Source organism: Rattus rattus, chromosome 12 (assembly GCF_011064425.1).
Source record: "Rattus rattus isolate New Zealand chromosome 12, Rrattus_CSIRO_v1, whole genome shotgun sequence".
NCBI classification, from domain to species: domain Eukaryota; kingdom Metazoa; phylum Chordata; class Mammalia; order Rodentia; family Muridae; genus Rattus; species Rattus rattus.
The window spans coordinates 20,883,955-20,902,513 of record NC_046165.1 but is presented as its reverse complement, the minus strand read 5'-3'; the positions used below and the strand labels follow the sequence as shown (position 1 = coordinate 20,902,513).

General features: G+C 39.7%; 1 long non-coding RNA gene across 1 annotated transcript; it reads left to right on the top strand.

Annotated features, from left to right (window-relative positions):
- Window positions 1-217: 217 nt before the first annotated feature.
- On the top strand, window positions 218-3,374 carry LOC116913524. Its single transcript, XR_004389627.1, has 3 exons — window positions 218-349; window positions 2,088-2,144; window positions 2,592-3,374. It is a non-coding gene; the product is annotated as an uncharacterized LOC116913524 (long non-coding RNA).
- Window positions 3,375-18,559: the final 15,185 nt, after the last annotated feature.

The window sequence follows — 18,559 nt, the reverse complement described above, 5'->3', positions numbered from 1 at the left end:
AGTCAACCTTCTTCTTGAATCTGGGATTATAGAAGTATATACTAGAGGCCAATCAGTCTCCTGAGTGCTGTAATTACAGATATGTATTCTACTGACCCATTTTCAAATTGCATGTATTCTTGCAAAATGGCAAAATTTGGATCCTTGGATTTTGGTACTATTTTTGCTAAAATATCTGTATGGTATTTTTTCTGTTTTATTGATTTTATGCAGATGATCAGATTCTGAAGTTGGTGCATGGTTTGTAATTAAAGGTGTGCTTATAAGAGAGAGAATCTAAGATTTGAAATTTTTTCGGCGATCAATGGTTCCTAGCTATAGTCTAGGCCTCCGATATAAAGACGCTTTGGTAAGCTTGATGATTACAGGGGGGCAAACACAGTCAACTATTTTCTACTTACAGGAAATAGTAACATCGAAAAAGCCACATTATTTGAAAAGAGTTGTAATTCAGCTGCTTTAGGGTATAATGTAAATTCATTAGAACATAATGATTTGCTCTAATATTTAAACAATTTTGTGTTTCTTTCTTTAACATATTTTAACACAAATCTTAGTAAAAGGAAATTATGCAAGACTTGGTTTACAGACTTAAACCTGTGCATAGATTTCTTTGCTGTCATATTAAAAATATATCCAGAATCGCATTGTGAACACACCTGTGCTTTCTGTGTTTGCCAGGGCATAGGACATCTATGAAACTTTATATCACTTGGTTATAGAGAAAACACTGTTGTAATTTGAGGTCAGACCAATTGAATCACACGTAAAGGACCAACTGAAAGACATTTCAAGTAGTGTGTAATTTACAGTGAGGTTTTTCGATTTATTTTTTTTCTTTCCATTTTCCCCATTCCATTCTTCTGATATCAGGAGTGGCTAAAGAGGTGTATAACATTCAGAGGTTAGAAAGAAAAAAAACAAGTGAAACTTGGCGTAAAGAACCAAGAAGTGGTGAATAGAAGTCTGTCATTTAGAGAAAGCAACAGGCCTTTGCAGTACAGAATAGAGTATCCTAGGAAACACCGAGAAGAATTTCCTCAGCAGGCTTGTGTTACGTAGTCCAGTGACATTTAACCAACTAGAGATTTCAATCTCATTTCTGTGGAAACCTTTGCCGTGAAAATCTGTGGCAGCCAGAAGAGGTGGTTCAGGCTTATGCTCTCGACACTCTGGATTGATGCAGGAGGAATGAGGCTAGCTCGTGCTAATATGAACTTCTGTTTCAAAATCCTCAAAAGTTTCTAGCTGTGCCTTGGGGCTGAGCTGAGGGGGCGCGGGACTACTTGCATCCAAAGTTAAAGGGAGACAAGGATTTTCACGAAAGATCTATTAGCTCTTCAATGTGTGGACAGTGAGGTGTACAGTCCTCTAAAGCGAGGATCTCAGAAGGATGGGACACTGCCGGATGAGGGAACCACTGCGGCCTTCAAAGCTGTGTCAGAGTAATTAGATTGGTTTTGGTCTCTTTAATGTGCCCACACAGAAAATAGCCTTTTCTCTGTGGGGGCCTGAAGGAAAAGGAACCAGCACTGCCCATGAAGAAAGTGAGTCTGAAGAGACTTCATGAGCAACCAGCTTATACAAACGAAGCTACTCACGTGATCTCACGGGAAAATAGGAGACTCACTTCCTACGAGGACAGCCAGGACCTACGTGGCTGGCCTTAAAGAAAAGTTGGTGAGGTGGTAGGCACCACACAACCTGTAGAGAGGAAGGTAGAGTACAGCAACAGGGAAGAGTGAAGGGGAAAGTATTTGAATATCCACATCGTCTATTCTATAATTGAAACAGTCCTTATGTAACCTGCTACTGTTTATACTGATTATATATCAATGCGGGAAAAAATGGCTAATTAATTTTTTCCCATTCAACTGGGTGATAGTTAATCTTCATTATCATTTCTTCATTACTGGATTTAGAATCACCTAGGAGACATATTCTGAACGCGTTTTTAGAGTTTCCAGAGAGGTTTAATTAGGATGAAAGTCTAATTAGAATGGTGTGATTCTGTAAGTAAAGAAGGATTGAATATAAAAGAAATAAAAGAAAGTGAACATTCCTTTTTCTCTCCTTTCGGATTGCAGATACTTCTCAGAATCATGACATCATCCTCATGCCACTGACTGTGTCCCCTCAAAACAGTAAGCCAAGACAAAAGACAAACCAATCTTTCTTTAAATTTCTTTGGTCAAGTGGTTTGCCACAGTAAAAAGTTACATGTTTAAATGGGACTGTCTTCTAGAAATTAAGTACTTTATAAGAGCAGGACTGGAAAATGCAAATAGTCAGATGATAAATCTCTCTAGACATTTTGGTATTGAAGTAACAGATTCATTGCCCTTCCTTCACTCCTTTCATAAAATGGAGAGTCCTGACTTCAAATAAATAAATTGTAATGTGAATTACACTATTCTGTGTCTTTGATGTTCCTTCCCTTTGGAGCTCACATACATGAAGAATGGAAGAAGCTGGTGGTTGCTATGAGGGGACACTGCAGTGCAGCATGGAGATGCTTGCCCTGGTAACAGGAAGAAGGAGCTCTGTGAAGCCTACTCCCCTCTTCTCACCATCACCCCCTCTTCTTTCAGCTTCCTGACTGCAATTCCACATTTTGAAACAAATGGACCCACCTCTGCCTCTGTAAGCGTAAGCATTTCCTGCTGTGTAAGTGAAGAGAATTGCCAAGGTGGGAAGAGGCCAAGACAAAGAGATTCTGCTTTGGAGACAGACTCTAGCAGAGGCTGTTCAAGTGAAGAGAGGATCGCGTTGTAGAGGAGAAGCCAGAAAGGTGGTAACAGATACCACGCAGGCAGTAAGGAGATCGAGGGCTAGAACCAGTCAGTAGTCTGATATCAGCTAGCGAAAGTTAACTATGTTAAATAACAAACTACACACACACACACACACACACACACACACACACACACACACACCAGTCAAGAATCCTAGAGTTTCTTAGTTGAGTGGTGCTTACTCTGTATCTTTCTAATGATGTAGTCAGATGACTTCTGTACTACAGACTTCTTGATGAGTGAATACAACAGATCTATTCGATCTTAAGATAGCTGTTAACTTGACAGAATTTAGGGTCACCTAGGAAGGGAGTATCAGTGAGAGAATTGTTAGATTAGGTGGCCTGTTGGGGGATTAGCTTGATATAGGGCGATCTACATCAATATATTCACATGTGGGACCATTTCCCTGAAGGACATCCTGAGCTGTGTACAATGGAGAAGGCAAGCTGGGTGCTAGCACACGTGAATTCGTATTTCTCCTCTGGTGGCAGATGAAATGGGACCAGATGCTTCTGCTACTTTAACTTCCTAACAGTTATGGACTGTGTCATGAAATAAACCCTTCCTTTCTTAAGTTGCTTTGGTCAGGTGATTTATTACAGCCACAGGAGAAGAAACTAAGGCAGTGGGCTTGAGCTCCCAATGTGACTGTTGAAACATTGCTTACCTTCACTCCCAGATAACAGGTTCTGACCACGTCTCTAGGGCAGCTCACAACTTTTATCCATATTCCTCTGAGCAGGCAAGAGAGTAGGGGAGCAATAATCTTACTATGTCTTCCATTTTCTGTGAAGTAAGCACGTCCATAGGTCTAGCTACACACACAGAGATTGTTCTAGGTATGATTTTGAGGACACGGGTATGGCTTGAGTCCATCTTCATGGTACAAATAGTGAAAAGAGATGGAGTAGCAACAAGTCTACAGTAGGACCCAGGGGTGGTACTCATGGAAGGTGACATTCGTAAGCCCCCAATCAGCAGATGGAGACACGTAAACACGAAATGTCCTGTTCAGGAAGTGGTGAGGTGAGGCTGATCACCAGGAAACGGAACTTTTTAGATGTGAAGCATCCTTCATTGGAGTGTTGATAAGAATTGCTTCCAGAGCGGGATGTACTAATGTCTTGAATTCATGATGTTGCTGCCAGATGGCTTGATGTGGTGTTGCAATTAGATGGAAAATCTCATTGTCTTCTGGTTCTTCTGGTAAATATGTTGGGTCTTAAGAAGTAACACTTTCGAATCTCTATCGTAAAGTGGGGAGAAGGTACAAAGTTCTCATGTGTATGTATCCTGAGCTCCCGCATATGTTCCGCTTAGTCAGCAAAGCTGTAGAGATAATCTCTGATACTGGATAGAAGCATCACCTGTGAATAAAAGACCCTGGTCAACGAGCTCAGGCAAGATTAGAAGGTGGAGCATGAGAGAGATAGACAGAGAGAGAGAGAGAGACAGACAGACAGACAGATAGACTCTGGGAAAATAGGCATGGGAGATTCACCTCAGACATAGAAGAAGATGGTTGTATAAAACTTTTATTCATAACCTCAGACATAGAAGAAGATGGTTGTATAAAACTTTTATTCATAGATAAGAAGTTTCAGAGTCCTTATTTCTGGCAACAAAGCTGATGGGTGGAAAAAACACAAGGTTACAGATGGCAGTCATCACACAAAACTAAAAGAGCATTGATAGCCTTTTCCATGAACTAAGTTGGGAAATGCCTAGAGCAACAAAAAAGGATTCAAAATGAGAGGCTCGTTTGAGGTGCGGACTTGGCCTACTAATTAATCATTGTTGAGTTTTTAAAAATCATGGATAAGTGTGCATGCTTATACAGATGCAGATTGATTTTTGAAGCATATGCACCCTTTAGAATGATGAAATTTAGCTTATTAAAATTAATTTCTTCATGTTTTCATATAGATTTGAAATACATCTATTTACTTCATTATCTATCATCTATCTAACATCTATCTATCTATCATCTATCTAACATCTATCTATCTATCAATCAATCATCTATCATCATTCTAATCTATCTTTTACTCATCCTCTGTAGAAGGCTGTTCATTATTAGTTTTACATTTCAGATTATGGAAGTCTGAGGTTGAAGAAAACAGAGTATAGAACCTTCAGATCTGAGAACTAAAGAAAGCGCAGGATCCATGGTAAAAGTAGGTCAATAGCTGGGTTTTTGACTTTTTACCCTGCTTTGTTCTAGGTTAATGAAGGCCGCATACAAACCAGGCATTAAATTAGAGTCTGAGTAAACCCATCAGGGAATTTGAAGATTGAAGAGTCTGCATCTAGTGACTATGACCACTACAAAGACAGACAGGGAGGGAGGGAGTGCTCAAGATTAATCTAAAACAAATTCCCTCTTTTAGCAAATTTGAGAAATAAACAGCAGATATTTGATGGGAAAAGAGACATGGAATTTAGGATGAATTTGCCAACGAGGAACATGATATAGACAGTTTTACACGGTTTTCAGTTTTTTCTTTCCAAGGCTTCTAATTTCAAGTTCCTTGAAAAAGTGAGTGAGTGACTGTCATGACTGGAATGTATTGAATGAAATCATCTACAGCATAAGCTGTGATATAGGAAGTTACAGTTTTAGCTCTTGCAATCCTTCTATTACTCTGTATGCTTTTAAGTGAATATATCTATAAAGTTAATTTCATAAGTTAAAAGGTATAAGATAATTTCTTTTTATCATATCAAAGGGAAATGTATTTTAGAAAATAAGTTCTTAAATAATTATTGAAAGTATTACTAAGATATTTTTCAATGACTAGTCCCTATCCTGTAGTACTACATATAATAGAAAAATATTACTATTATTTAGGTGTATTCAATCATTTTTATGTATGAAAATAGATAAGCAATTAATTTTTGTAGAATTCAAAGAAATAAATGTCATGCTTACTATATATGTGTTATAGTATATTTTGTCCTATTGTTATTATATTTTAATATATATATATAAATGGTAAATACATGGAATGTATATGTCTGTATATATGCTATTCTTACCTTTACCTGAGAGAAAAGATGAATTTGTTCCATATATATATGTATATATATATATATACACACACATACACAAATACGTGTGTGTGTGTGTGTGTGTGTGCGTGTGTGAGTGCACGTGCATGTCTGTGCATCTGAGAGACAATGGTGGTGTGTTTTTTATTATAAAATTATTTGAAACACATGATATTTTAAGTAGCTTTTGTTTTCAAGAGGAACCTCTTTCCTGAAAATATCTCTGGAAGCAACAACAATGTGTTTGATTTAAAATTAGCTCTGAAAAACAACATGTTTAAGTTATTTAATCTGAAGTATATAAATGCAAATAGATTTGCCTAAAAACCCAAACTGGTCTTTCCCTTTGGAATTCCAGACATAACATCGCTTCTCCTAGGCAGGAGCAAACCTTGTCTGAGCACAAGGCTATTCTTACCTTCACCCCAGGGAAAAGATGAATTTGTTCCAGGGACAGGAAGGAAAGGCAAAATGTCACTGTCTTAGCAACATTGTCATCAAATTAACTAAGACTCCTGCGTATTTCCTAAGATATTTCTAATGTTCAATTTGACAATAACAAAATCCGTCTTCCAAACCACAACTTAATTTCTATAGTTATCAAATATACTTGGAGCGTTAACCATAAAGCTGATATAGGACTAGGAACAACAATGGTGCTTCAGGAATAGGCAACTGCAGTAGACAAATTGTTCGAGTGTGTGTGCACTTTAAATTTTCGAACTTTGGTAAAGGTCAAAAGGTCAATGATTCACTTCCTGTGCTAGTCATTATGTCGTTCTTTATAACAAATTTCTGGAAGTGACTGGCAACAGAAACAATCCTGAAAATGTCTTAATTTGTGCAATATGAAGAAATAAATTACAGACTCAAAACTGAGAATTGTTCTGACTATTAAAAATATTCAGTGGGGAGGCAAGATGGCTTAGTGGGGAAAGGTGACTGTGGCCAGTTTGGTGACCTGAGTTTGATCCTCAGTATCTACATAGTGGAAGGAGAGGACTGGCTCGTACAACTTGTCCTCTTACCTCCACATACATGCATTTACACACACACAGACACACACAGATACAGACACACAGACACAGACATAGGCGCACACACACACACACACATACATTCTTACACACATACAGTACATAAAATAAACTATAATTAAAATAGAAATAATGATAGCATAAGAGCAAAAGGACCATATTTACAGCACTAAACCTTACCTAACAGTCACAGATGTGATGGAGCCGGATGACCTTAAGGTCACTAATGTAAGGTCTGTTGGTAATAGATGCATATTTTTGTTTATGTATCTGTAAGAATACCCTTTGATATTAGCAGTGCCATGTTGACTTTGTCTTGACCTCATAATGCGCTGTCCTCTCTAGATGTCCTTTATTTTCATAGAATTACATTCTGTAGTAGATTTCCTCTTTATGGATAGCAGTTGCCTCTAAGTTTTTGGAGTAAACTTAAGCCCATTTCTCCTTACTACATTCCTGGATGGATAGAGGAATAGTGTAGCATTGTAACATTGTAACAGTGTAATATTGTAACATTGTAACATTGAGATTCTAGGTTTGATAAACATGAGAGTACACTGTCTGGAATAGCGTGGTTATCTAAGAAACAGATTTTTGTTGTTGTTACTGCTGTTTGGGGGGTTGTTGTTGTCGTTTATTTGTTTGAGACATGGTGAGATCGTTAGGCTGTAGGATGGAGTCTCCTTAGCAAGGGCGTCAGGTGTACTCCATACACTCTCAGCTCTGTCAGTCTGTGTGATTATCATTAGCTGTGGCTGCCCTGAGAATTGCTCCCTTTTAATGATCATCTGTGTTGATGAACAGGCACAGCTGAGAGAGAGAGAGAGAGAGAGAGAGAGAGAGAGAGAGAGAGAGAGAGAGAGAGAGAGACAGAGACAGAGACAGAGAGACAGAGACAGAGACAGAGACAGAGACACTCAGAGACAGAGACACTCAAAGACAGAGACACAGTGAGACAGGAAGAGAGATAGGAAGAGAAAGACAGAGACACACACAGAGACAGAGAGAGACAGAGACACACACAGACACACACACACACACACAGAGACAGACACACACACACGGAAAAGAGATAGAGAGAGAGAAAGAGAGACAGAGACAGAGAGACACACAGAGACACACAGAGACAGAGATGGAGACAGACAGGAAGAGAGATAGGAAGAGAAAGCCAGAGATACACAAAGACAGAGACAGAGACAGAGACAAATAGGGAAAGACAGAGAGACAAGGAGAGAGAAACAGACAGATATATACAGAGAGGCACATACACAGAGAATACAAACTCTCTCTCCAACCCCCCCAACAGAGAGACAGAGAGAGACAGAGACACACACAGACACATACAGACACACAGACACACAGACACACACACACACACACACACACACACACACACACACACACAAAGGCACGCACACCGGGGGGGGAGGGGAGAGAGAGAGAGAGAGAGAGAGAGAGAGAGAGAGAGAGAGAGAGAGAGAGAGAGAGTGTCACTGGTCATAAAAAGTAAGGTTTCACAATAACCATTTGAAAACAACCAAAACCAGTAAAAACTGGTAGACAACCAGTGCAGATAATATGTTTATTATATGAACAAAATATGTTCCTGATGCACTACTTTCATAGAGTTTGGTATAAATATCTGGTTCAGGTCAACAGAAGTCTTAAATTCTACTTAAGAATACCATTTTCTTTTTTCATTCTGTGCATGTGCATGTACGTGTGTGTGTGTGCATGTGCGTGTTTATGCTATAACAGATGTGTGGGGATCAGAGGACAGTGTGCAGGAGTTGATTCTCTCTTTCCAGCATGTGGACCCTGGGATAGGACTCAGGTTTGCAGGCTTGATGGCAAGTGCCTTTACTCACTGATCCATCTACCCATCCCCTGAACACCATTCAAAACTTTATATCTAACATTATTGTTCATATAAATTATGATGTTATAACTGTATGAATGGCTTTGTATTTTCCCTTTCCTTTTTTTCTTTTTTTAACATACAGATTACAATGTTGGGACCAAGAAATGGTTTCTGGTACAAAGTTCTAGAATGTTGGAGATAAACCACCTCTTAGTGATAATCTGTGACCAGCGTCATGTCACAAAGCTTAATAGCTTGTAACTTACTGAATTTTAAAAAGTACTTTAAAAAGTTATTTTTAAAAATTCAGCGTTCGCTGATACATCTGTTACATGCCAAAATAGAACTCTTAGCAATTCTGAAATGTTCTCCGACATAATGAGACTTGGCTAAATGCACACAGTGCCTACAAGCTGATCTTCGAGGCATCTGAGATGCACAGCTGGGTCCTGTTAATGGTGCCAGTGGAATTCGTAGCATTATCTATTTTATGACAGCCCCACACCTACTTTTACCTTATAAGGTAAAGACCCAAACTTTAAATGTCTATTATACATAGTCCTATATTTAGCAACAAAATGTGATTTTTGCAAGCCAAAAAGAAATAGGAATCCAGTCTCCAGATGCTGTTTTCAAAAGGCAGCATCTAAACACTTGCTGGCCTGTGTCACAATAATGTTGTTGGAGAAGATAATTTCCGTCTGTTTTCCCAAAGCCAGATTCTTCTTCTTCTTCTTCTTCTTCTTCTTCTTCTTCTTCTTCTTCTTCTTCTTCTTCTTCTTCTTCTTCTTCTTCTTCTTCTTCTTCTTCTTCTTCTTCTTCTTCTTCTTCTTCTTCTTCTTCTTCTTCTTCTTCTCTTCTTCTTCTTCTTCCTCCTCCTCCTCCTCTCTTCCTCCTCCTCCTCTTCTTCTTCTCCCCTCCTCCTCTTTCCTCCTCCCTTCTCCTCCTCCTCCCCTTCTCCCTCCTTCTTCCTCCCCCCTCTCCCCTCCTCCTCCTCCCCCTCCTCCCCTCCTTCTCTCCCCCTCTTCCCCCCCTCCTCCTCCTTTTCCTCATTCTTCTTCATCCTCTTTCTCCTCCTCCTCATTCTTCTTTCTCCTCTTCCTCCTCCTCCTTGTCCTCCTCTTTTTTCTTCTCCTCCTTCAATATGAGGACTGAAATGCTCAAGTCCATAGCAGGAGTTGCAGTTGTTAAAAATGCTCATTCATGCTCTTTGAACGAAACAGAAACTGCTTTTATTGCAATGCCTGTGGGAAGATAACCTACTTGAAATACTCTGGACCAAAGGAAGAGTTTGAGATATACCAAGTATTTGAAGACCACAAGATATTAGCACTTTAGTCCAGCCTCCATAGGACATAAGAAGACTGGAGATGAAGACATTCCCCTCTCCTCCTGGCTAGCTGACTGCTATTCCAATCCTGTATTAGCTAACTAACACCCCTCCTTCCTTACTCTCTGTCTTACACTGACATGTTGTACAGACGTCTCTTGAATGTGTGTCAGTCCCACTTTCCTAAGAAAAAGCCTCCAAGGGCATGGCAGAAACTAAGGCTTGGTCATAAGACACCGACATTTTCTCTCATCTTTTTCTCTCCTCCTTCCCACCTTTAGTCTTTTTTCTTCCTTCTTTCAGCCTGCATTATGATCTGAGGGAGTTCTGCTCTCCCAGGGCTATCCCTGAAAATCCCTATGGCAGATCACTCAGGCACAGGACTTCTGATCATGTCTTCAGAGATGATGTGAATTGATAAATGTTTGGCATTTTTAAAGTTATTAAATTTTGTGTTAATTTTTAATGCACAAATAATACAATGATTTAAATGTCTATTAAAAGAATATCAAGGCTAATTGGGTTTATGCATATACATTTTAAAGGTACTGACTTCATGGGAGCTTTGTGTCATCATGTGTGGTCTTGATATATGATGTGAAAACTATCATTACAGCATAAAGGTTTATGAACTATACTAACATCATAAACATCAGCATACTTGAAAGAGTGGAAACATTGTCTCAGACCCTTGCTTACAAAAGTGAATTGATTCAAACTTCAATAGAAAGAAAAGCCATGGTTTGCTCTTTCTATAATCATATATAAATATTTACAATGTACGTACTTCCACGCATATGCACATATAAACATAGACTCCTAAATATTTTGTGTTCTAGTAGAAATTACATTATTAAAAGTAAATGTAAACTAAAGTCTGACTTACCATAAACAATGAAAAAACATTGCATATTAATGGTTTTTTTGTACCAGGAAGCCATGTTGTTTCATGTTTTAAAAATCCACCTATTTACAACTCAGTGCTTAGCTGATGAATTGAAAATGAAGTCCCTTTCTCCAACAGGGTCGCAAGGATAAGTTAACCAACACTGGTACTGGTTTGTGTGGGTGGAAGAGGCATTTAGTAAATGACCGCCATATATCAATTACTAGAAAAATGCATAAAGTTACTTCATAATTTAAGGAAAGTTTCACCTGGACCAGGTTAGGGTTAGGGTTAGGGTTAGGATTAGGGTTATTGGTTCTGCTATGTAGGAATGAATCCCCCCCCCCATTTTTTGTTAAGTTTGATTTCTTTTCTCAGATACTGAATCTTCCCCTTGGGGATGTCAGGCTCTGAACCAAAGCTGAATGATGATTGGTTTCTAGTTTACAAAAAATATCTCCTATACTCTGTATAATATTTATTTTCCTTGATGCTCAGATTCTTAGTAAAAACATTGCTGAATCTCACATATTTTCATATGCATTCGTGTATCAAGGGGCACAAGAATTACACAGGCTAATCTTAGGAAACTGTTCCTAATCCTTTTTTCTTCCACATTGTTCTATCTACTTTAAGGGATGGTATACACAGTGACCTTTTGAAATTTATTTTTGCTATATGAAAAAAACCCACAGGCTGCAAGAAGATTTTACTTAGTTCTAAATATTTTGCATAATGGCCTAATAACGAAATCTTAAAATAAAATTAATAGGACAGATATCCAATGTTGTGCAGTAAAAAGAAGTTAAAGCAGGTAGGTTAAATGAGTATCACTACCAGTAAACTAATACAGATATCGTGGTGGTTTGAATAGGAATGGCCTTCGTAGACTGATGTGTTTGAATGTTTGGCTCTATTCAGAGGTGTGGCCTTGTTGGAGTAGGTGTGGCCTTGCTGAGTAGGTGTGGCCTTGTTGGAGTGGGTGTGGCCTTGCTGAGTAGGTGTGGCCTTGTTGGTGGAAGTGTGTCATTGTAGGGGCAGAGTTTGAGGTCTCCTATGTCCCAACTACAATGTGGACTCGGTCTCCTTCTGTTGCCTTTGGATCAAGATGTAGATCTCTCAGCTCCTTCTGCGGCAACATGTCTGCCTGGATGCTGCCGTGCTTCCAGTGATGATAATGGACTGAACTTCTGACACAGTAATCAACTTGTCTTGGTCATGCTGCATCTTCACAACAATGGAAACCCCCAAAACAGAGATGCTTTTCATTTCTAAGTAATTTCTCCAGATTTTGTAAGTTATGGATGAATGCTCTCGGTCCCAGACCATTTCTCCCCATAGCCTTGATTTAAGCACAGGTAAGTGGCCATAGTACATACCCACATGCACAGTAGGGTTAAAACAGTGAGGTAGGCATAGTTCACACCACGCCAGAAGGGCACTGAGTAGGACTCTTAAAGTGTCGTCAGCTGTTTTCTCACACTTCTCCTTCTGGGTCCTGTTAGATGCATGTCACTGGGATGCGTCCTAGAGTCTATGTTGCTGGGAGCCTGACAAATTCCATTCTACTTAATTCTTACTCCCTGCAAAGACACTGCAGGATTTGGTGCTCTTACTGTTGGCTGGAGGTGCGGTCATGCTGGATTAGAGGGCGATTCCATCGGCCCTCATTTCCGTGTCTCTTTTGACAGTCCACAGGATGCTGCTGATGGAGTGGGGGAACCAAACCCAAACCAAAACTAAACCACCATGAAGAGAATCAATTTGTGTGGTGGCAATTGTTCTCATACTTGGGGTCAGGACCATTCTTATTATCTTATATTTAAAACTCTTTTTAAAGATTTTTTTTTCATTCTGTGAAGGTTTTTTTTTAAATTTTTTATTATATATTTCTTTACTTATATTTCAAAGTTTATTCCCCTTCCCAATTTCCTGTCCATAAGCCCCCATTCACTTCCCTCCCCCTCCCTCATAGGGTATTCCCCCTATACATCCCCCTTATTGCTCTCCCCCACATTCCCCTGCACTGGGGGTCCAACCTTGGCAAGACCAAGGGCTTCCCCTTCCACTGGTGACCCATCAAGGCTATTCTCTGCTACATATGCAGTTGGAGCCCTGGGCCAGTCCATGTATAGTCTTTTGGTAGTGGTTTAGTCTCTGGAAGCTCTGGTTGGTTGGCATTGTTGTTTTTATGGGGTTGCATAAAACTCTTCAACTCTTTCAATCCTTCCTCTAATTCCCCCAAGGGGGTCCTATTCTCAGTTCGGTGGTTTGCTGTTAGCATTGACCTCTGTATTGGACATTGCTCTGGATGTGTCTCTCAGGAGAGATCTATATCCGGTCCCTTTCCGCATGCATTTTTTAGCTTCATCAATCTTATCTAGTTTTGGTGGCTGTATATGTATGGGCCACATATGTATCAATTCTGTGAAGGTTTTATCTGTACTTTTCAGCTTTGTCAGCAATGGAAAGGCGTGTCCAGTCTTAATTAGTCCCTTTCACTGGACTGCATCACATGAGTGGGAGGCACTGTTTTAGATAAATGAAGGGGACAAAATCCTGGCATGCTACACTTTAGAATATAAAAGATTACCAGATGTAGAAGATTTGGTCTACAAAAAAACCCAAAAAGCAAAAAACAACAACAGGACAACAACAACAACAACAACAACAACAACAACCACAACAGCAGATTTTACCACCAGGAGCCTGTGACAATCCATAGAAAGATTTATATCAGTGTTTAGATGTGAATTTCCTTGTTCTCTAAGAACTCAGATTTGAATTCTCAACATGTACTATGCGGATTCTGTGACACTCTACTAAGTTTCTTATTCACAAAATGCAACAGTAGTTTGTTCTTTGCTAATGAAACTTGAATAAAGCAAAACATCTGAACGAAGAAATCTCAGGATAGTATGTACTTTTATAAGACAAGCATTTACAGAAAGAACCGAGTAATATTGGTTTCTGGTAAGTAATTCCAGCTTTTTAGTAATAGGCTAATCATGATCTTATCCTTGATGTCAACCATCTTGCTGGCTTATTAGCCCTGCCTCAAACATGCTTAGACTAAGATCTTCACCAGGATTAACTCTTAGCTTCTAGGACTGTAGAGCGATTGAGTGTCACACTTCTAAGTGCTTTTCTGAGCAGCTTGTATACGTGGATGGGGTGGGATGTTTAAATGGATGGCATTTGTTCTACATATATGAATTTTGGAAATTGTGGAGTTTTATTTTTCTTTTCACTTCCTTTCCTTTCCTTTCTTCTCTTCTCTTCTTTTCCTTCCTGCCTTCCTTCCTTCCCTCTTGTTAATTTTTGTCTATGTTAAGTACATTCTAGCCATCTTCAGACACACCAGAAGAGGACATTAGATCCCATTGAAAATGGTTGTGAGCCACCATGTGGTTGCTGGGAATTGAACTCAGGACCTCTGGAAGAGCAGTCAATGCTCTTAACCACTGAGCCATCTCTCCAGCCCCTGCAGTTTCTTGTATCTTCTATGTAGTTTTATTATCTAAAAGCTGAAGACAAAACAGAAAAAAGTAGAGTACACATCATTCCTCTCTTAAAAATACAAGATGATTACTTATGAGCTTATTCCTGTTATTGTTGAATATGCTTATAAACAGTGGATAGTGTAGTTCAAATTATGAAATAACAGGTTTCTGTGTCACTAGATATTAACTCATAAGCAGGCAACTGTGTCTTAGAAGATTCAGTTCTGTTTCTTATACATAAAATAAAATAAAATAAAATAAAATAAAACAAAATAGTCAGGTAATAACACAGTTTTACCCAAATGTCACTCTCTGGGTGGGTCATGTCATCAGAGGAAAGGTGAAAGACAGTCAGTGAAGGGCATGGTAGGGATAGACCCAAGAATGTCAAGAAGCCAGAGTGTCCTCACTCCAAACACTGCTTCTAAAGAGAGAGGCTGAAAAGCCTTTACACACGAGAGGAAGACACCAGGATTCTGGGTCAAAGATAAGCAGAGACTCCAGACCAAACCAGATATCTAAACAGTTCTATCTCAGAATTCCAGTGTCTGTCCCTGATTGAGTTTATCGGAGCAAATCCATGTGGACTCCTATGACTTATTTAAGGGGATACATTAGTAACAGAAATAATAATAAAAATACTCTTACCATGCTGAGTAAAACTTTAATGGTGTATCCACTTCTTAATTTCTTAGGCTTTTGTTTCTTTTGTTTCGTTGGAGGCAGGGCCTTAATTTAGCCAAGACCAATCAGCCTTGCTGTAGTAGAGACTGACTTTGGGTTCATAGAAATGCTGCTACCTCTGTTTCCCGAGTGCTGGGGTTATGGTAGAGAGGCCCATGCCAAGAGTAACTCTCCATTGCTCTGATTTATTAAAATCATATAAAACCTATGTAAATTCAGTAATTGCTCATGTGTCACTAAAGGTGAGACCGCTAAGTCTCAGGGAATGTAAAGACTGCACAGTGAAGGAGAGGCCAACCTGGGGCTTGACACCACTGTCTATCTGTCTCTACTCTTATGCTTCCAAGTGTTTTGGTCTGGCCTGGGTTGACATAGTGTAACTCACCCTCAGCTCCTTAGCCTGCCTTTCATTGGCATCAGCGTTGGGAAGATCAATAGTTAGAGCTCAAACCAAAAATGCTAAGTGAATAGTTCAATAATTGGTGTTTGCCAAAGTGGTTTTTCTCTCCAGCCCCCTTTTAGGCACAGCCCAACTACAGTGTTTTAATTGCACAACATTTGAATATAATTTCACTCTATTTATAATTAAAACAATTGAATAAACCAGGAAGTAGAAGGATCTTTGGAGAGCAACCAGTAGTCATAAATCTGTCAAGACCAAGTAAAGGATGCATCACACCAAAAAGACAAACCTTTATGTTTTGCCAAATATTGAAACATACAAAAATCCCTCATGCACGAGCCATGTATCTTTAAGAAACAGTGATGACATGGGCTATTTTGACAGTTCTTCAAATACCCTTTTTTGGAGTTATTTCTTTCTGTGACTATCCTAAAACACGAACAACCCATGCCTAGTCCCAAACACCATTAGATACCACAGATAATGTAGACTTCAATATTTAACTCAGGAAACATTTGTCCTTATGAGAAGTGTGATTGGTTTCCTTGATTTAGAAATTATAAACAATTATCCAAGTTCTATGAGATTTGGTATTGTCCTGTGTGTATTTTTTGTTGAAATAATACCTTTTCAACCAACTTTTTGGGAAGACACAGTGAAGTGACAAATGGACTACTTTGGACACTAAAGATATTTTAGGATATCTACCTTTAAGAAATATTGTGATAAAGTAGCTGAACTATTTAGATGTAAACGAAATCATGCAACACCCTTCCTTAGATATTTTTGTTACGCTAGTGTGTTGGTCTTGTGATTGTGTACAGTTTTCTGTTCTTCTGGAGTGTTCACTGCTGATATTTACCCTTGTTAAAGACAATCAGTTACTGTTTCCTCATGACGCACCTACTTAACTGATCCCTGAGTTGCAGATGCTATGCTCCTAGGCTCTGACGTGGAATCCGCAGAAGGGAATCAGATACAGTGGGTGACGTGTGATAAGACGGTGTTCACAGAGACATTAATAATGGAGCTGAGCTGTGACAGATGAACACATACTTTCCAGGTGAAAAGACAGAGAATTCCAGAAAACACAAAGTGGAACAGTTTGGCATGCATCTCTGCTGTAAAACCCCTTACAGTATATAAGCAACTTATTTTCAATGTGGCGTGAATGGCAAGTAAATGAAGGCTTTCAGTATAATAAGTTTGAAAAGGTTAACAGGAGGTTCCTGGACCAGAGGCTCACAAGTTAAGGGGATTGCAGCTTACCACTTACCTATCAAAAGTGTAAGACTAACAGCAGGAAGGATGAGCAGATTCGTGTATCAGAAGAATACGGGATGGAGTACGGGCAGATGTGCATTGGGGAAGGAACTGTAAGGCACAGGGTACAACTTGGCAAAGAACACTGTCTGTGAGCACGGTCACGTGACCTTTACTTTATACTAGACAAGGTGGCTGGGCGCTGCCCAGGTGGTCTGCAAGCAGATTCAAGGCCCGATATCTGGGTGGGAGCTGATGAAAGTGAGAAGGGCTATCTTAATGGCGGGCTGATATCATTGATATTATTCTGGGAGGAATCATGTGAACTTTGGAATAGTGATGAGGTCCTTCTAGTCTTTAATTAGTTTAATTTATAGTCCTTGGGAAATATACAGGTGCAATGTCCAGTGGAGATGTGAGTTTGGAACTCAGGATAAAGGTCATAGAGGTGTCATCAAAAGCCCTCTCCATGAGATGGAACCCATCGCTGACACTGCTTGAGTGATGAGAACATGAGATTAGCTGTATCAGAGACCTAGGGTAAGACCAAATACTGCTGTTCTGCTATAGGAACTTAGCAATAAAATGCCTTCTAATGATGTTCTGCTATAGTCATAGATCAGTGCCTTGCTTAGACATCATCGAAAGAGCTTTCTTCTGCAGCAGATGGGAACAAATACAGAGACCCACAACTGGAAAATGTGCACAATCAAGGTGTCTCTATCAAATCTCTCCCCTCGAAGCTCAGGAAACCCTGCTGAAGAGGAGGTAGGAAGCTTGTAAGAGCCAGCTGAGATTTAAGATGACAAGGAAACGGGGTCTTCTAAATGGACACACATAAACTCACACATACTGTGGCCATGTGCACAGGGTCTGTCTGCATGGATCTAATCCAGACGGGGTTTCAGCGCTGAGAGGAAGAGTGGACACATCCCTCACACATAAGTTATCTTCAATTGATAACTGCTTGCATAGCAAAAATCATAGGGTTTTGTTTTTCTTTTTGTTTCTATTTTTGTTTTTCTCCCAATGGAGTCTCCCTGGGTATACAAACCATTCTTAAATTCAAATCCCATGCCCAGCAGTAGATGGCTAACACGAACTAAACTCAGTGGTGTTGTTAGAGGTTATTTGTTCCACCATGCTGTGAAGGAGCATCTTAGGGTTTTTAGCCTTACAGATACACACACACAGACACACACACACACACACACACACACATACAGACACAGACACACATAGACACACACACACAGAGACACACACACACAGAGACACAGACACACACACAGACACACACACACAGACACACATACAGACACAGACACACATAGACACACAGATACACACACACATAGACACACAGACACACACACAGACACACACACACACACAGACACACACACACACACACACACACACACACACACACATAGACACACAGACACACACATACACACAGACACACACACACAGACAGACAGACACACACAGACACACACATAGACACACACATAGACACACACAGACACACACACACACTTACACATACACACAGACATACAGACACAGACACACAGACACACACCACACAGACACACACACACACATACAGACACAGACACACATCGACACACACACACACAGACACACATACAGACATAGACACATACAGATGCACAAACATACAGACATACAAACACAGACACACACACACAGACACACACACACAGACACATATAA